The 16,858-nt window shown below is 38.8% G+C and overlaps 1 protein-coding gene across 1 annotated transcript in view; it reads right to left on the bottom strand.

The window, feature by feature from the left end:
* The window catches only part of LOC140227256 (signal peptide peptidase-like 3), a 158,698-nt gene that overhangs the window by 98,268 nt on the left and 43,572 nt on the right, over positions 1 to 16,858 (bottom strand). The gene's annotated exons all lie outside the window — the stretch shown is intronic.

A 16,858-nucleotide genomic window follows, 5' to 3' on the forward strand; every position in this document is an offset into this window, starting at 1 on the left:
TGAAACTTGAGATCATGTGAATGAAATACCGCATCATATAGTGTAAATCATCCTTTCCTCATCATCCCTACAGATGATTTACACAGGAAGGCTACTATGCTATAAGCCACTGCAGAGGAAGAATCAAGAGCAACAACGATAACAGCGAGAAAACATACAATGTAGGCCCTACAATGTACATGTATCTAAGCGAACGGTTTGCAATATATAATGTATGTATTGGCCCATCCGCCTCCTGCGACTTCAGTGTCACAGAATTAGAATGGGAACTCTGTTTTATAACACACGTGTACACAATGTACGATGTGTGTACATGTATGTTGCCCTGTGCACGAATCTGGCTTTCTGACAGTGATTCATTCGACATGCACACAAGGTCCTGTGCTTGAAAAAAAGAAGAAAAAAACAAAACAAAACAAAAAATAACACTTTGCTCTCGTGCCCATTACAGTTTGACACCGTGGAAGGATGTGCCGTTAATGGTAATTACCGCAACACCTTAACAGGTCTTTCCCCAGTGCAATAATGTTTTGTCTCACCATCCATGCATTCTGCAAACGACTTTTGGAGGGCAAATGAAAATTCATACGAGTCTTGCTCTTTATCCAACAGCAATAAATGCAAATAATACACATCAGTAAAGGGCATTAGAAAGAATTAGCCACAAAGGTATATTTGGATTGTTTCAAGGGTACGTCAATGTACAGAGTGTGAGTAATTACATCATGTATGCTAATGTCCTAACAATGTGATATGTATTATTTGTTTTATAAAATAATTAAGCAGATCCTTATGGTCAAAAGAATTTCAAATGCAGGTGTTTTAAATTCTGTGGCAGGCATTTTTGGAAGTAATTAAAATGATGAAATCTCACCCAGTCACTATCACAACCTGAAAGTGCTCATGACTGGTCATTATATTTTACTAATGACCAGCCAAAAGCAAAATTATTTGATCATAGGCAAGATAAATGTCTCGTCATGTGTACACTCTCAATCATTCGTGTGATTAGGATCCGCTACATCATTTTAAGTATCATTATATCGTCTCCAACACTCCAAGTTCTGCAGTCCAGCTGCTCAGAAACTGAAGCCACTTTCGTCACATATTGCACATGTACATGTAGCCGGTATTTTTCTGCATCTCTGAGCTGCTGTGCGGTTTTATATCTATACCTGGTATTACACATCTGAGAAATGTGCTTGGAAAAAATGTCACTAAAATTTGCTTTGATCACTTTACAGCAAAATGTACTAACATGTCATGAAATACATTTCAAAACATGCTTACAAGCAGGTTCTTTCATAAAGTGAGAAACCTCAATACATTTAGACCGCAGACATCGAATACTACATTTTGTAGCGTGGCTATTAAACAATGCATCTTGTACTCATAAGGCATGCTTGAATGAAAGGAGGAATGTGAACGCGATCTCAACTTCTGCTACTATGCATGCACAAGTGATCAAGATGTGTCTACATGTAGTTTGCTTCAAAAGACTTTAGCCTTGGCACTGGAGTTCTGCAAATATGGCTGGGTTCATGGGCACAATCATAACAAGCTTGACTGATGAATTTCCTTGGGGGAGGTGTGTGTGTGTGTGTGGGGGGGGGGGTTGATAAAACATAATGACCTCTCCCTCTTCCCATCACAGCACCCTACCTCCTACCCCCTCCCCCTCTTTTGTATAATTTCTGAGTTCAGAACTTCTGTATTTCCTTATGTTTTGTTTTGTTTTTCATCTCAGGAACAGAGAAAACTTTACAATTTAAGTTGAAATACTAGAAAATACTCATTGGTCTGGCATGCATACTTTGCAATAACAAGTATAAATAATCATTATTTTACACAACATTCCCATGTAAAAGTAGAACCTAGACTGGAGGCTTTGAGAACAAAGAGAAAGAAATGAAAAGAAATATAAAGAAATCTTCCCTTTTTGTCTCTTTGTCTATACAATATCTGTCTCTCTCTCTTTCTCTATGTTTGCCCATTATATTGCTTCATGTCCAAAGCTATTGTATACATACAACCTGGTGCCCTGTTCATAGATGTAATGATAATTTTAAACAAAACAAAACAGAACACAAACAAACCCTGTACCATTTTATGCATCAAAACCAGTCCACACTTGCTTGTTTTACACACATGTTATGTACACATTATGTTGCCACTCTTGTTACAATCAACACTTACAGGTGTATGACATACACACACACAACCTACAGGTGTACAGTACTCCCACACAAATGCCAATCTATGTCTCCTAACTGAACTCTGTGGCAAATTGACCAAAAACATCAATGCAAAAAACAACAACAAGCAAACGAGTCCATGTATAAAATGCACTGAATGAGGTTTGCCTCAAGGGTGGCTGAGGAAAATAAAGCAGGAAATTCAGCTGACAGTCAACAAAGGATAGGAAGTGACCCAGGAGGGCAAGGCACTTGAATCTGGCACTTGAGTCAGAGCTGGCTGTTGCTGGCGACAGACAAACATTCTAGCCTCTAGCAAAAGAAGAAGAAGAAGAAAAAAAAAGAAGATGACAGTTCTTTTAATAGAGTGTAGATCTATGTCTCTTTCACTCTACTTTTCCTGTCTGAAATCAGTTCAATCTATCCATGACAGCTTAGTGTGTGCTGAATGTGATCTGGCCCTTGGAAGAACTGCAAAATTGTTCAGTCTATAGTTGTACTACAGGCTGTAGCATGGCAGCTGATACAGTACTATTACATGTCGTCGCTGTCACCACGAACTGGCATTTTAGTGAAAAATGGTTGGATTTCACGTTTTCGAGATTTTCTCATTTTTCGATACTACTCTAGACCCTTTACATTCCTGCTAAATTTGGAGACTCATATTTCAATGGTTACGTAATTATGACGTACACAAGAAACGACATTTAGCTAAATCCGCGGATTCAGATATCACAAAAGAGACACTTTGCAACGCGCGCTGAAATGTCTCTTTGTGAAAATTAACTTCGTAACTAAATCCACTGATCAAGATATCACAAAAGAGACACTTTGCAACGCGCACTAAAATGCCTCTTTAGTCCAGGCTGGACGGCACCTAAAATTGTTTCTTTTTTATGTATACAATGTTTTTTAATGTTTTTTTTTTTTTGTCAATTCGGGTGCTGATTCCAAATCTGATTGATGCCACTCGCGAAACCTTGAGCATTTTCGGCAAAATGCAAAATGCAAAATGGCCGCCAAATATGCTAATTTGGCCGGGATAATCACAATAATATGCATTCTAAGACCAATTATTCCACTAAACTTTGTACAGTTACACTGTATGTCCCTGGAGTTACTCCATCTGCATTTGCAAGAGAATTTCCATTGCATAGGGTTCATTTAGTATTTCAAGCTCATTTTCAATTCAAAATGGCCGCCATTCCTATGCTCATGTACAATATGAATGGCAAAAATATGCATGGAAGTATAAAATGAATTTACTGTATTTCCAGTCCCGTACCTACGCTATTATAATGTGTTGCGTGTGCAATAGAAATATATTGGGTGCCACTTACAATATAGACGGCCTACATGTATTTTTATTCTTTTAAATTCTAAAATTCAAAATGGTCGCCACTCTTATTCTCCTGTATGAGATGCATAGCAAAAATATATGTGGAAATAGAAAACCAATTTGCTGGTTTTTTTTTCTGACATGCAGCTACATCGTTTATCAACATTTAGTGCTGATCATATATCTGAAGAATGTTCTGAACAAAAAATTATTCTTTTGTAATGCAAAAGTCCTAATTTAGCAAATAGATTAGGATTCTTGCTAGGAATTGAAGACCTGAATATAAGAACGACCCAAGTCCAATTTTTGGCCAAATTCAGTTTGACATAGCAAATTGTAGCTTATGCATGGACTCATCTTGTGTATATTTGATAAATCCTAATTATCCCCGGAAGTACCTGAAATGAATGAGTATGAATGTAAGAATGAAGGACTTGGGTCATTCTTACATTCATATCATAGCTCCCTCTCTCATCCTTCTCTCATCTCTATAGCAGAATATCATGTATATGATTCAAATAACGACCCAAGTCCATCACACAAAATGGCCTCTCCACAATAATGTAAATGTTAATTGTCATAATACAAAGGTAGTATAATATGTTCTAATTTGTATATACAATGTTACCTTCCCATCACAGTTGAATATAATATTATTGGACAAATAAAAAAGATATGAAGTTTTTTGAAGTTTACTCGAAATGGTCTTCCATGGACTTGGGTCTTTCTTATATTCAGATACTCAGTTATGAATGAAGTTTTGAGCATTTAATATTCATAAGCCTTACGATGTTTAACACAATTTCATATTTTTTATTTTGTTTCAACAAAGACATTGAAAGAATAAAAGTGCACTTAACATCACGCAAAAAATCAATACCATCATGTTCTACATGCAGGTTGAATATAAAAATGTCATACTTACACAATATATTAAGATGCTGAGATGCATGGTATTTATCAAATAATGTTAAAAATGGAGGGGAAGCTAGAAAGCAAAGCTTCTAATATGCATTCCCCTAAAACCATTATTAATAGGGTACAGAAAATCCTATACAGTAATGCAGAGATACATGGCTGCTGACAAAAACACATCGGACATTAAATGACAAAACTAAAAACCCTTTACGATGTAGCTTTTTTCAGCAAGGAGTATGGGGGGGGGGGGGGTCCTGAGGCGAGTTTGAAATGGATCATAACCTCCATCACTGCGATATGATATAATTTAGGAGTACCGCCTTGATATTATCGAGCAAACTTGATATTCTTCTTGAATTAAAACAACAAAAACCGGTGAAGGCATAAACGAAACAGTCCTAACGCAATACCGTACAAACTATTCATTAATATTCATTATTCATTATAGTATACTGGCCTGGAGGAATTGTTTCAAAATACGCCTGGAGTCTATCTTCAGAATACAAAAAAGAGCTATAAGGATTATCAATTGTACCAATTATTTAGCACCGACAAGCCCACTGTTCAAAAGTAATAACCTCTTAAAGATTTTTTATATATATTCTTACTCCATTGGGATATTTATGTACCAGTTCACTAAATTACCTTATGCTTTCACTCCCATGTTTGTAAAAAATAAAGTTATACATTCCTACCCTACAAGACAGGAAAATTCATTTCACTTTTCTCCCGTGAGAACTGCAAACAATAGTACATACAGGTCCGACATTCTGGAATAGCCTTCACTCCGACATTACTGAATCGTTGTCACTGAATTGTTTTAAACGTAAACTAAAAAAATCCCTTGTGTAGGCTTATATCTAATAACAAATCATGCAATTTTATTTGAACTCCCTCTTCTTTATCAGATTCGTTGTTTATTATGTATTCCAGGTTTGCTTTTCGTTCTTTTTACTGAGTCATTTATGTCAAGGCTATTCCTGAATTAATGAATCATTATGTATCATGTGCATTTTTGCGCATTCTTACATTTACGTAACTGTGTTGCTCGGGTGGCAAGGAGTCTTGTAAACGCGTTACAGGTGGCTACTTTGTATTTCGCTATGCTTTCGTATATCTTATTCCTTTCTCTTGCTCTTTTTGCTCTCTTATCTTTTACGTCCCTTTCCTTCCTTTCATAGTTTTCGTTACTAGGTTGTTTAAAGAAGACCAACACTTTCATCTATACAGGGACCTATACATTACAAGCTTTGCTTTTTAGTAGGTCCCCACATTCATGTTTGTTAAATTGTCTTCTCTTGTATTCTTTGTAATCACGAAGCTATGTTCAATCTTATGTTCAATCGATCGTATCATGTTTGATGTTTTGAGATGTGGAACAATAAAATCAAATCAAATCAAATCAATTAAGCATCAACCACCGAGCAATGTGAGGTACCTTTTTCAATTCTCTCTCAGTTCTCAGGTGTTGATTTATATACTTTGACATCATGAGGTCATTCATTCTTGTCTTAAAACTAAAACTGTCCTTTTTATTGTCTTCAAAGATCTCTTTAATTTGATGTTTGGCAGCAGGCGACATCAGCCCCAAATTTGCAGGATTCTCAGGCAAAAGATGCATAAATATCAGTCCTGCAATTGCCTTAATTGCAACCACATCTGATGATGTTCAGCACTTCCTCAGGGGTCAGAGGGTAATCATTTGCCATAGAAACAGGATGAAGACATGAAAATTTGCTTTACCACCCGTTGAAGCCCTTTGGCTTTGTTGCCAGGCCAGAGACAGTATTGTAGGTAACTTAGGTGGTATCAGAGATGGCATCAGACCAGCATCTGCACCACCAGTTTGGGGGTCAAAGCTTTCAAGTGATGGGAGGGAAATCTAGGTTGGCTTGTGGGATTTCAGAGGCATTGATGAGAATGAGGCAGCACCTTACAGATCTCAAAGGCTCCCTTGACATCATATGCAGATACATTCACTCCGAGAAAACTGGCGGTAAAACCCATATACCTCGAGAACAGTGAAGCCTTTCACCTATGTTAGTTGTTACCAGATTGTGATCTTGTATACCTTTAACCACCATGATGTAGAGTATCCCTCTCCTTCTTTCTTCCTCTCCTTTTTTTCTTTCTTTCTCTCTCCTTCTCTCATTTCCCTATCTATATGAATCAATTGAATGCGTATAATGCATTTTTATTGTATGATGTTTATGTACATTATGTGCACTTTGTCCATACTGGACGTCCCAGTCAAGCTTTTCATAGCTTATGACGATCCACACAAAATGTATAATAACATGTTTCATGTAAAAACTATGTACATATTTGTGAATAATGTATGTATATGAATTTTGTGAATAAATCAAATCAAATCAAATCAAATTATGGCTGCATTTAGGCAACAATGTCAGCATGCCTATTGTCAGATAGCTCTGTGGATGGTTGCTGGTAAGGTTGGGCATTGGATCTTCTGTATTAGGAGTGCTCAAGCAAGTCCCCATGTCTTCACCCTGTCTCTATGGCAAGATCACCCAGTGACCCCTAAGTACCTTGTAAGGCAATTGCATGATTGCAGGGGCTGCGGAACCAAGGGATGGGCAGCAGCAGACCACCCTATAGAGGTGGAGGCAAACAAGAGTAAAACAAGCCCCTTGACTAAAATGGACCCGAGTATCCCATTGCATAGCCATCATGAATCACCTGCATTGTAGTAACATTGGTTCTATTCCATGATTTCAGAATTCATCACAAAAGGAAAGGTGTGAGCAAAGTACTCATCTCCAGACACAAAAATGTGTCAATTTTACAGTGGCAAGCACAAAATTAAATTTACCTGATGTTGTTTTGTGCATTTTGAGTGAAAATAGGTGCCTACTTATGAGGTCAAATCTGTTTCAGTGGGAGTAACTAGGCGCTTCTAACAGTTGTGTGGGGTGAGACAGACTTTTCTCCTGATGGAAGTAGCAATGCAGTGCAACGACTCACTCTTCCATTCAAAAAGCTGAACAATTATGTATTAATATATCCATTTTATTTCATAATAATCGTGATGTGAGCTCAGCATGAAACATTTCCCAATTCTATGTGCCGGAGTCTTGGGAGTGTGTAACAGGTGATATGCTGTTTATAGTCGTAAGAACATTGTTTACTATATTTTTGTAGTCTCTCAAATTTGTTAGATGTGTAGCTCTAGTATGCTTTCACTGTCCCTGGTGCTGTGTAAATAATTATGGAGTCCCGAAACTTTCACTTCAAAAAGTTTGTTAGGTGCTTCAAGAAGTGAAAGCAACGAATTTCATCATACTTCTGCGGGATATGGTTGTTGGAGTTTGATGAAACCTCATGGGGATGGTTTGTAGATATGGAGATAGTTATTCGTAAATTCCATTTGATATAGTAATAGCATCCGTTTAATACTTCGGTTTCAGAAACTGATCTTTTTTTTTTTCCTTTTTAACAACTTGGTACGGCTAACCAATCACATTCATCTCTTTAATCAAATCTTAGAAATATTCAACAATAAAGCGAACATATGCTGTTGAATTCTTTTAATGAAATACTAGAGCCAGTGTTATGAAATAAAACCAATTTGGATGTTGATGAAAATTTCATAATTTTTTATCAATAATTTGCATACTTGTTTACCTTTGGAATGATGCATTCTCATATGGTTGTATTGTACCAGAAGAGTATTTCGCTCACATGTAAATGTGTCACACATTTCTTTATTGTGACCAGGCCCGACCCAAATTTGTTTTTATTTTTCAGACCATTTTTGACCATTTTTAGTGCCTCGACTCCTCCCCCAAACCTTTTTGGTTTGTTTGTTTTTGTTTTGTTTTGCTTTTTTTTTTTCATAGTATGACGCGTGGGGGGGGGGGAGATGGTGAGCGCCCGAAGATCACCGAAAAATCACGGGTTTTTTTGTTTTGTTGTAGTCGAGATGTCTGAATATGTCATTCTGCATATTAGCTGTGTGAGCTTCTGTTGGTGTGTATGTGTGTTGTGTGTGTAGGGGGTGGGGGTTGTGAGTGTGTGTGTTTGTCTGTGTGTACCCATAATGTCTGTGTACACCCTGTGTTATAATGTGAGAATGTGCATTGTATATGTCTCTTTGTCAAAACTTCGGACTGTGTAGTGAAGTTTTCACAAAATGACATTTTTGTTTGGAAGCCCATATTGGCGTACTGAGAACTGATATTTCAGCACGATTCACATCCATGGAAAGCTTGTGTGCTGTTTATTCTCATTAATTAATAGTGAAATATTTTCAATAAGTTCAAGTATAGAAATATGAACAAACAAACGATTGCCCGATTTCTTATGATTTGTGCTGGATACTCCATTGACAATGCGTACGCAACACTGAATATGTCACTTCGTGGTGACTGCGCACAGCGGGAAAACGATTTCTTTCGTCACCACGAACTGACATTTTTGTATGGAAGCTAATTCTGACGAAATTCTTGATGATTGATCATAAAAGAATACTCCAATAGAAAGCCTGAGTCATGTAGATTGACTACATATCAAATTCAGTGTAATCTTATTCCATTAACGCATTCAAACATAAAGTTTAAAAACATGAAAACTTCAAACGCGATTTACTCGAAATCAACGTTCGTGCGCTAGAGCGCTAAAATGCCAGTTCGTGGTGACAGCGACGATGTATACAGCTGTACGTGCACACTGTATATTGTTGAGAACACTGGATAAACTGTGACTAGATTTGTTCTGTCTACATGGCAGGAGGATTTAGACAAAAGCTTCTTTCACTTAAAACGGTGATGGCAAAAGAGATATAAATGACAAATGACAATCAAAAATGAGATAATAATTTGAGAAGAGTACCAGGAACATGGAGAGGATGACGGTGAAGAAGATGATGAAGAAGAAGATGAAGAAGTAGAAGAAGAGAAAGAAGAAGAGAGAAAGAAGACGATGAGCTGAGAGTCAAGACAGTGAAGATAAGAAGGCAAACACAGTCATGGAGGAGGAAAAGCAAGAGGAGGAAGAGTAGGGAGACGGTGAAGAAAGGAAGGATGACAAGGAGTGTGGCAGTGGAGAGAAAGGAGGATGAAGAAAAGGAGGGTGATAAAAAAAAAAGGAAGATGAAGAGGAGATGGCATAAGAAGAAGAGGGTGTAGAAAAAGAAGGATGAATAGGAAGTGGCAGAAAAAGAGTAGAAGGATGAAAAACTGAAGGATAATGAGGATATGGCAGAGGGGGAAGATGGTGAAAATATGAAGAATGACGAGATAGCATTAAAAAAAAAGAGTACCGGTAACATGAAGAAAAAAGAGATGAGGAGAAGATGGCTTGAAAAGGGAGAGGGTGAAGAAATGAAGAAGGACAAAGAAATGATGAAAGAGGAGGAGAAGGGTGAAGAGAAAGAAAGATACAGAGGAGAAGGCAGAAGAGGAAGTGGATGAAGAGAGCGAAGGAAAGGAGGATGAAGAGGAGGGGGTAGAAAAGGAAGAGGGCACAGAAATGAAGGATGAATGGGAAATGAAGAAAGAGGAGAAGGGTGAAGAAAAAGGAGGATGAATAAGAGGTTGCAGAGGAAAAAGAGGAGGAGGGTGAAGAAATGCATGCAAGATGAAGAAGAGATGGAAGAGCAGATGATAAAGATGGAGAAGAAGACACAGACAAAAGCTTGGAAAGGAAGATGAGAAAAGATGAGATTATAAGCGGGCAAGACTGACTGCAAACAGGAAGGTGATGAGGCAAGGAAGAGGAGGAGAAGTTTGGGCAAAATGTAAATGAGAGATGCTTCTTGATCTACAGGAAGCTCGCCTGTCATGAGGCAATTGGCTGTGGCATGATGGCAATGCCCTATATATAGCGGTGGCGAGAAATGCGATCGTGCAGCCAGCGCCGCCCTGCGCGACGCTGGTCAGTGGCGTTCAACCTTTCAACGAACTGAACATGGGCGGCATATTACGGGCGACATGTTACAGGAGGGCATATTGCGGCTCATATCATCTGTAACCCTTATACTTCTCACTCTAGCTGCTGCATGAGGTGTGGGAGCGCTGTCAGGCTATCCGCTTGCGGATCGCAATGCTGACGATTTCCACACGTGTGTTTTGTGCGAGGTTTAGGAGTTCAACTTCCTGGGCATAGCAGTCAATGTATCTGCCCTGAATTGCTCCGTTAAAGCCCTCTTCTGCTAACCCTCACAAGTTTTCAGAATGTAAGCCCTATGCACTTCACCATAGTGACAGCATCTTAAACACACAGAACAATAAAAGCATTATCAAATAAAAAGCAACAATTCACAAACATTTGACAGCAGATGTCAAAGTCAAAGCCTACAGTAGCCTAAAATGATGAATTCCAGTGGTTGAGTGCTGCAAGCATTGGTTGATCATCACTTTTAATTTTGAAAGTAAGTACCGGGTACCCACAAGTTGAAGTTCTATGATACAAATTTGTACTACACCACATACCAAATATGACACTTGGTACGGCAGCCAATAAAATGCAAAAGTCTCTCTTCCATCCTTCTATACAATCATCAAAGGTTATCTTTGTGTACAAAACAATTGGAGAGCTGCTCAACACATAGCTGTTACATACTTGCCAACCTGTTTTATTCTTTGAACTTTTGCAATTCATAACTTATTTACAAGTCTGATTTTTCCCCCCAAATTTTTAGATTTACTAAATGTGATTTTTCTTTTATCGTACAATCAAGCGACATAATATCAGCATAATTTCCCTTTAATATGTTTAGGACGAGTCCTGAGTATACTTGAGCAGGGGTCTATTGGAAATGTGCGTTGGAGCAAAATTAGTCCGTCCTTAAACGGGTTAATATCGGCAGGCAGAGGGGTGCGCTGCTCTTGCTCTATTTAATTTGTGATAGCTACGGATACAATCGAATGTCTCTGCTTACCTGAATTCCTCACATTGTCCCCTTGTGTTCAGTGTTTGGTGTTTGGTGTTCGGTTATGTGTTAGTCTGTCCTTCTCCATGCGCCACACCTCTTTCTGTATCATAGTATTCGTCACATTGTCCTTTTGTGTTCAGTGTTTGGTGTTCAGTTAGTGTCCTTCTCCATTTTCCACACCTCTTTCTGTATCACACATATTGTCTTCTCTTCTGGATATATATCCAATGCCTGCATACTGTCTTGTTTGTTTTTTCACTTTTCATTCAGTAGTGAGCTACTTTTCATCAAAATACCCTACATCCTTTGAGAACAGGCTGATTTTGCTATATAATTTCCCATAGACACCTGCCCAAGTAACCTCCCGATCAGTCTTCAACAGGTTAACCCATTGAGGATGGTTTGATATCACTACAACACACATTTCCCACAGACACCTGCCCGAGTATACTCGGGACTCGTCTTGAACGGGTTAATATACAACTTTTACTGTATGGAATTCATGATGAAGCTAATAAATGGTTGAATAGGGCCTACGTGTAAGCTTGTATGAGGCCACATCATTGTGGGCAGAACACACATACATTGTACGCTGATCTTTCTGTCTCTATGTGATGAGTTTTACTCTGGCATTGTTACTAAATTGGTTTACACTGCTTTCGTACCCATCCATAGTATTCTACTTACATGTGACTTCCTATACCTGTATAAATCTTTGGGATAATCTCTCTTTTACCCCGGTAACAAAGGCACGGCACATGTGGGTAAGGGGTGATTTGACAAAGCTGACAACTCATAGGCATGATCAGAAGGCTGCAGCAGCCACAGGAAACAGACTATTATTCAAGACCGGTCCTTTAATTCATCCACGCTGTGACTGTAATAACAGCAGGCTGGTGCCTATATGCCCCATGTATTGCATTGAGACAAAGGCTATCACTACTCATTCTTTCTTGCTGTGACCATAGATTGTATGTAGCCATCTTGTGGAGGTTGTACAAATGTAAGAATAAACGCCCCCTGACTGGACATACAGGGCCACAACACACCTCTTAGTTCGGACACCAATGCAAACAATGGAACAGTCTCACCAAGGGCCAGCTACAAAGACAGGCTTTACTAAACAAAGCTCTGTGGTCCACCATGTGTTCTGTTATTATGGTTGGGTACACAGTCAAACTACGAGTAAGCATGCTTACCCTCTCCTTTGTTAGCCTTTGTTGCTCATAACACGCAAATCCCTGCACAGTAAGATTGCGCTAATATGGAGAACCATGTCCATAGACTTTGCACTGTACAAGTGTATTGATACCTATTCTGGTTCCACACAATAGGGTTATCTACTGTAACACTGTCATCCTGAATCTTTTCTGCTCTGTGATAAATGTAAAGTGCTTCATTTGGCATTCCTAAATCTGGATTTGCAGTGTTATCATTCTTCTGTTTGATTGTCTGGTTTTTTCCTGAACTACGCAGAGCTCAGAAAAGTTTGAGAATGCACGGAATATCACAAACAGCAATAACGCACAACCAGAGCCCCATATGCTTACCAAAGTGAAATCCCTTTATATGTTTACAGCAAGTATTCTACATGAAGAGAGAACAAAGTATATTCAATACTACTGCTTGCAAACTCCATCATGAATGATGGTAAAACACATATTCTTTGTCCATAGCCCACAACCATCACACAAGGGACACACAGCCTGAAATTTTTGGATTGATGATAAACAAAAATCTGGCAGAAGCAACTACTATGTTAGCTGAAACAAATATCTAGTATGCAATGTTGCTGAAGAAAAGTACAGTGTCTATGTCAGTGTTGTGATTATTTCCAAAATAGCACAATAATGTGGCTTTTAAAAAAATTTAAAAAAATTAAAGTTTGTTTCCATGGGATTCTGGAAGCAAGTTTCTGTATGGATCCAACATTTGGACAGAATATATTCACACCCAATATTTACTCAGATGTGCACTAAACTCTAGTGACTACAGCAAGCTCTGTTCATCGAGTTCATCCTAAACACACACACACATGTATGCACACACACAAACAGACTCTGCATACCTCACAAAATCAATTCACACCTCAGCATCTTACAGCTTGCCAATACACGGGCAAGCTGGAAATGAAAACATAAAACTCCTTTTCCCTGACCGACAGAGAGGATAGAAAAAAATATAAACTTACAACTCAATGTTGGACTGATTCACATCCTCCATGGCTATAGTTTGGCTGGAACTTTAAATCCACATAGCAAAGAAAAAATGTCCACCGTGGCAATTAAAACCTAAAAGTACATCCAGATAGGGAAAGGACTGCAGAATGAGAGGGGCAGAAAAGATCCCTCAAAGGTTTCAGCACACTCCGCAAGGATGTTGTACAGTATTAGGGTAATGCGTGGCGCATCATATACTGCACATATCTCTCCCCGTTGCACATAAACAGTTAGCCGACCAGGAGAAGATGAATGCGATCACTCTCTCCCTCTCTCGCTCTCCAATGCAGTGATGGCTGTAGACAGAGGAAAGACGGTCTCTCACTGCACTAGCACTAGGAGCTCAGCTCAGCTCGGGCCGTCCGAACCTGAACCTCAATACGCTTCACTTCAGCGGGCCGCATTATTCCACTTCCTTCCCACATAAACTTTCACCCTTCACCATGTGACGTGCACCACAGTGCAGCGGGTATCTCGACATCCACGCACGCACCGGATCCCCACTGTGCGACTTTCCCCAAATTGGGCCGACAGTGAGAAGGATAGAAAAGAGCGAGGAGGAGATCGAGAAACGCACAAGTCGTGTTGAGCCCTCCTCCGTCTGTTTTTATGTGTGAGAGAGAGCAGCGAGGTTTGACCGGAGTGACTGACGAACGAACACAAATGCAGCAGGGCAAACAAGACTGATGGAGTGTCCCAGTATGGGATCAGGGAAGAGGGGGGACTGCAGTGCATGCCAGTATCCCTTTGTGTATTTGTGTGTGTGTGCACTGATTCAGGGTGAGTAATGGCACAACAGTGTATGGGGGTGGGGGTGGTATGGTTGAGCAGGAAGGGGGGGGGGGGGATAAAGGGGGACAGAGAAACTCCTGTGTAGTCTTCTCTCCAGCCACTTCTCATGTAAATAATCACCTTTCACACATCTGATTGCCTTACCCAACTAAGGGTGACCTACCATATAAAGAATGTAAAACACTTGAAAAGGGCATTGCAAACAAAAAGAGGATCCAGTGCACAATAGTGGCTTACAGTGAAGAAGCTGTATGGTTTGGGGGGAGGGGGAAAAAAAAGAGTAATACAAGAATAGACTCACAGTAAAGTCAATAGGAAAATGATTACCCATTTGAAGAGAAACATGCCAGAAGTAATTCTGAATGGCCAATCAGGCAGTACCGGTACATGGTATTTGAGAATGGCGACGACAAATGACCAAATGTGAATGAGCCTTATGATAAATAAGCTTCAAATTGGCATGTTACAAGCAAACTCATTCTCGATTCAAACTTCTGTCCATTCATTTGTTTGTATTCTTTTTCTTGCTAGCTCACTTGTTCACAACTACATTGCCAGGGCCGCAGGGGGTCACTGTGTGTAAAATATGCCTGGGCGGTAGATGACGAACAGTCTGAACATGAGGCTAGTACTAAGACTCAGGAGGGGCAGCTGAGGTCACGGCCTCAGTGGGTCCTGTGGTTTGCAGACCCCTTGGGGCTTTTTTCCTTGACAGGCAGAAGGATGCTAATTGTGTTCGGTCAATTGTGATTTCCAGTGTCAAAATGCTTTACTACTTTAGATATACCGTCATACACTCTAAAAAATACCTAGTCAGATATGACTAGAATCTCGTCGTATTTGACTAGATTATAGGATCCCAGGGGCACTTACTCTGTTCTAGTCATTTTTACTAGAAAAAACTAGTCACAGATTTTGAGTAGAAATCTAGTCAATGTTTATGACTAGAAAATCTAGTTGGTTTGACCGGTTTCTAGTAAAAGATGATTAGAATATACTGATCAGTTATTTGACTAGATATGTAGTCAGTGTTGTGATTCATGAATCTAGTCAAATTCAACTAGTTTCTATTCAAATTGACTAGAACATCTTTTCAATCTCACCAATCACACATCAGTCACAAATCAATTATGAATGCAATGACAAATTGTGTAACATTTAACTGACACAAATGCATATTTTATTCTGAAGCAATAATCATCGGAACATGCTACTCGTAACACTGAGTATAAAGCTTGCAATGAATATTGCATTGATTCATGAACATCTATGATTTTTCATTCATTTTCTTTCACGACTCTCTCTTTGCAAATTTAAAATTCAGCATTATCAACAATGTGTGTAGAATACAAGGCATGTACACGAATGTTTTTTGTTTTTTTTTTCTCAAAATTAACATTCATTTTCACTCGGCCTTCCATGACATTCTACCTTGTCACATATCTCAAGTTTCCTAGATCATAACAAACGAGGCATCATGTAAACAACAATAATCAGGCTTTCAGTTGATAGCACATTCAACAATGGCAAGTTAATGATGATAGAGATCTAATTGATCGAAATGGGCTTACAAAAAAAAAAATGTTTCGGATAAAAAGTTCACATAGACAATTTGATAATTGATATTTGATAATATTGAGTGATTGATTTGATCAGGGAGCCCCACATACACACAGCTCTCCTGCATTGCGTTCGCACGCCCAGTCAATTGGCGAGTATATACATGTATAGATAACGGGGATCAAATATTTGAAAAGAGTCAAAAAGTATGATTGTTCTCATTGGGTACGCTCAAACCCGGCCATCTTTGATCTCATACACAATGCTGAATCATTGTGCAGACTTCCATTCAGTTTGTAGATTCTGAAGTTGAACAATAAAACAATGAAATATCTTTTTTTGGCTCATATCTCAAATTGCCAATGCTGATGAAGCCTTTTTCGATGAATCATTTTTCTGAGGAAGATGACGGTTTTGAGATTCGAATTATGTTTAACTAAAAATGTCGCTATGGCGACTGGCATGCTTCCGCCATATCACATTATTCTCCACTAGGTGCAGGACATATTGCCAGTGTAAGACCGTATGTTACATGACTGGTACATAATAAATTTCTGGTGATTATACACAAAGTTCCATGACAGTACTTAAGAGCCACTTTCAATATATGGATGAGCAAAATTTTAGCATTTTCACTTGACCCAAAACTTTTCCTACACAATCATTGTGCATTAATGTATGAATATACATATTTTCTCCGAATGAATATGGAGAAAGTAGTATAATTTCAGCATTCAATAATGCAATTTTAGCATTTTAAGGTGACCTTTGACCCTTGATCTTTGATTTCATGTCCCAAAACATCCACAGAGAAGCAATGTCAGGCAACACATGTACATTGTATATGCATTACGTTTCATGAAGATACCGTGAACCATTTCAAAGATATGAAGAAAAATGTGAAATTTTAGCACTGTCACTCGACCTTTGACTTTTGACC

The sequence above is a fragment of the Diadema setosum genome, chromosome 4 (assembly GCF_964275005.1).
Source record: "Diadema setosum chromosome 4, eeDiaSeto1, whole genome shotgun sequence".
Lineage (NCBI taxonomy): Eukaryota > Metazoa > Echinodermata > Echinoidea > Diadematoida > Diadematidae > Diadema > Diadema setosum.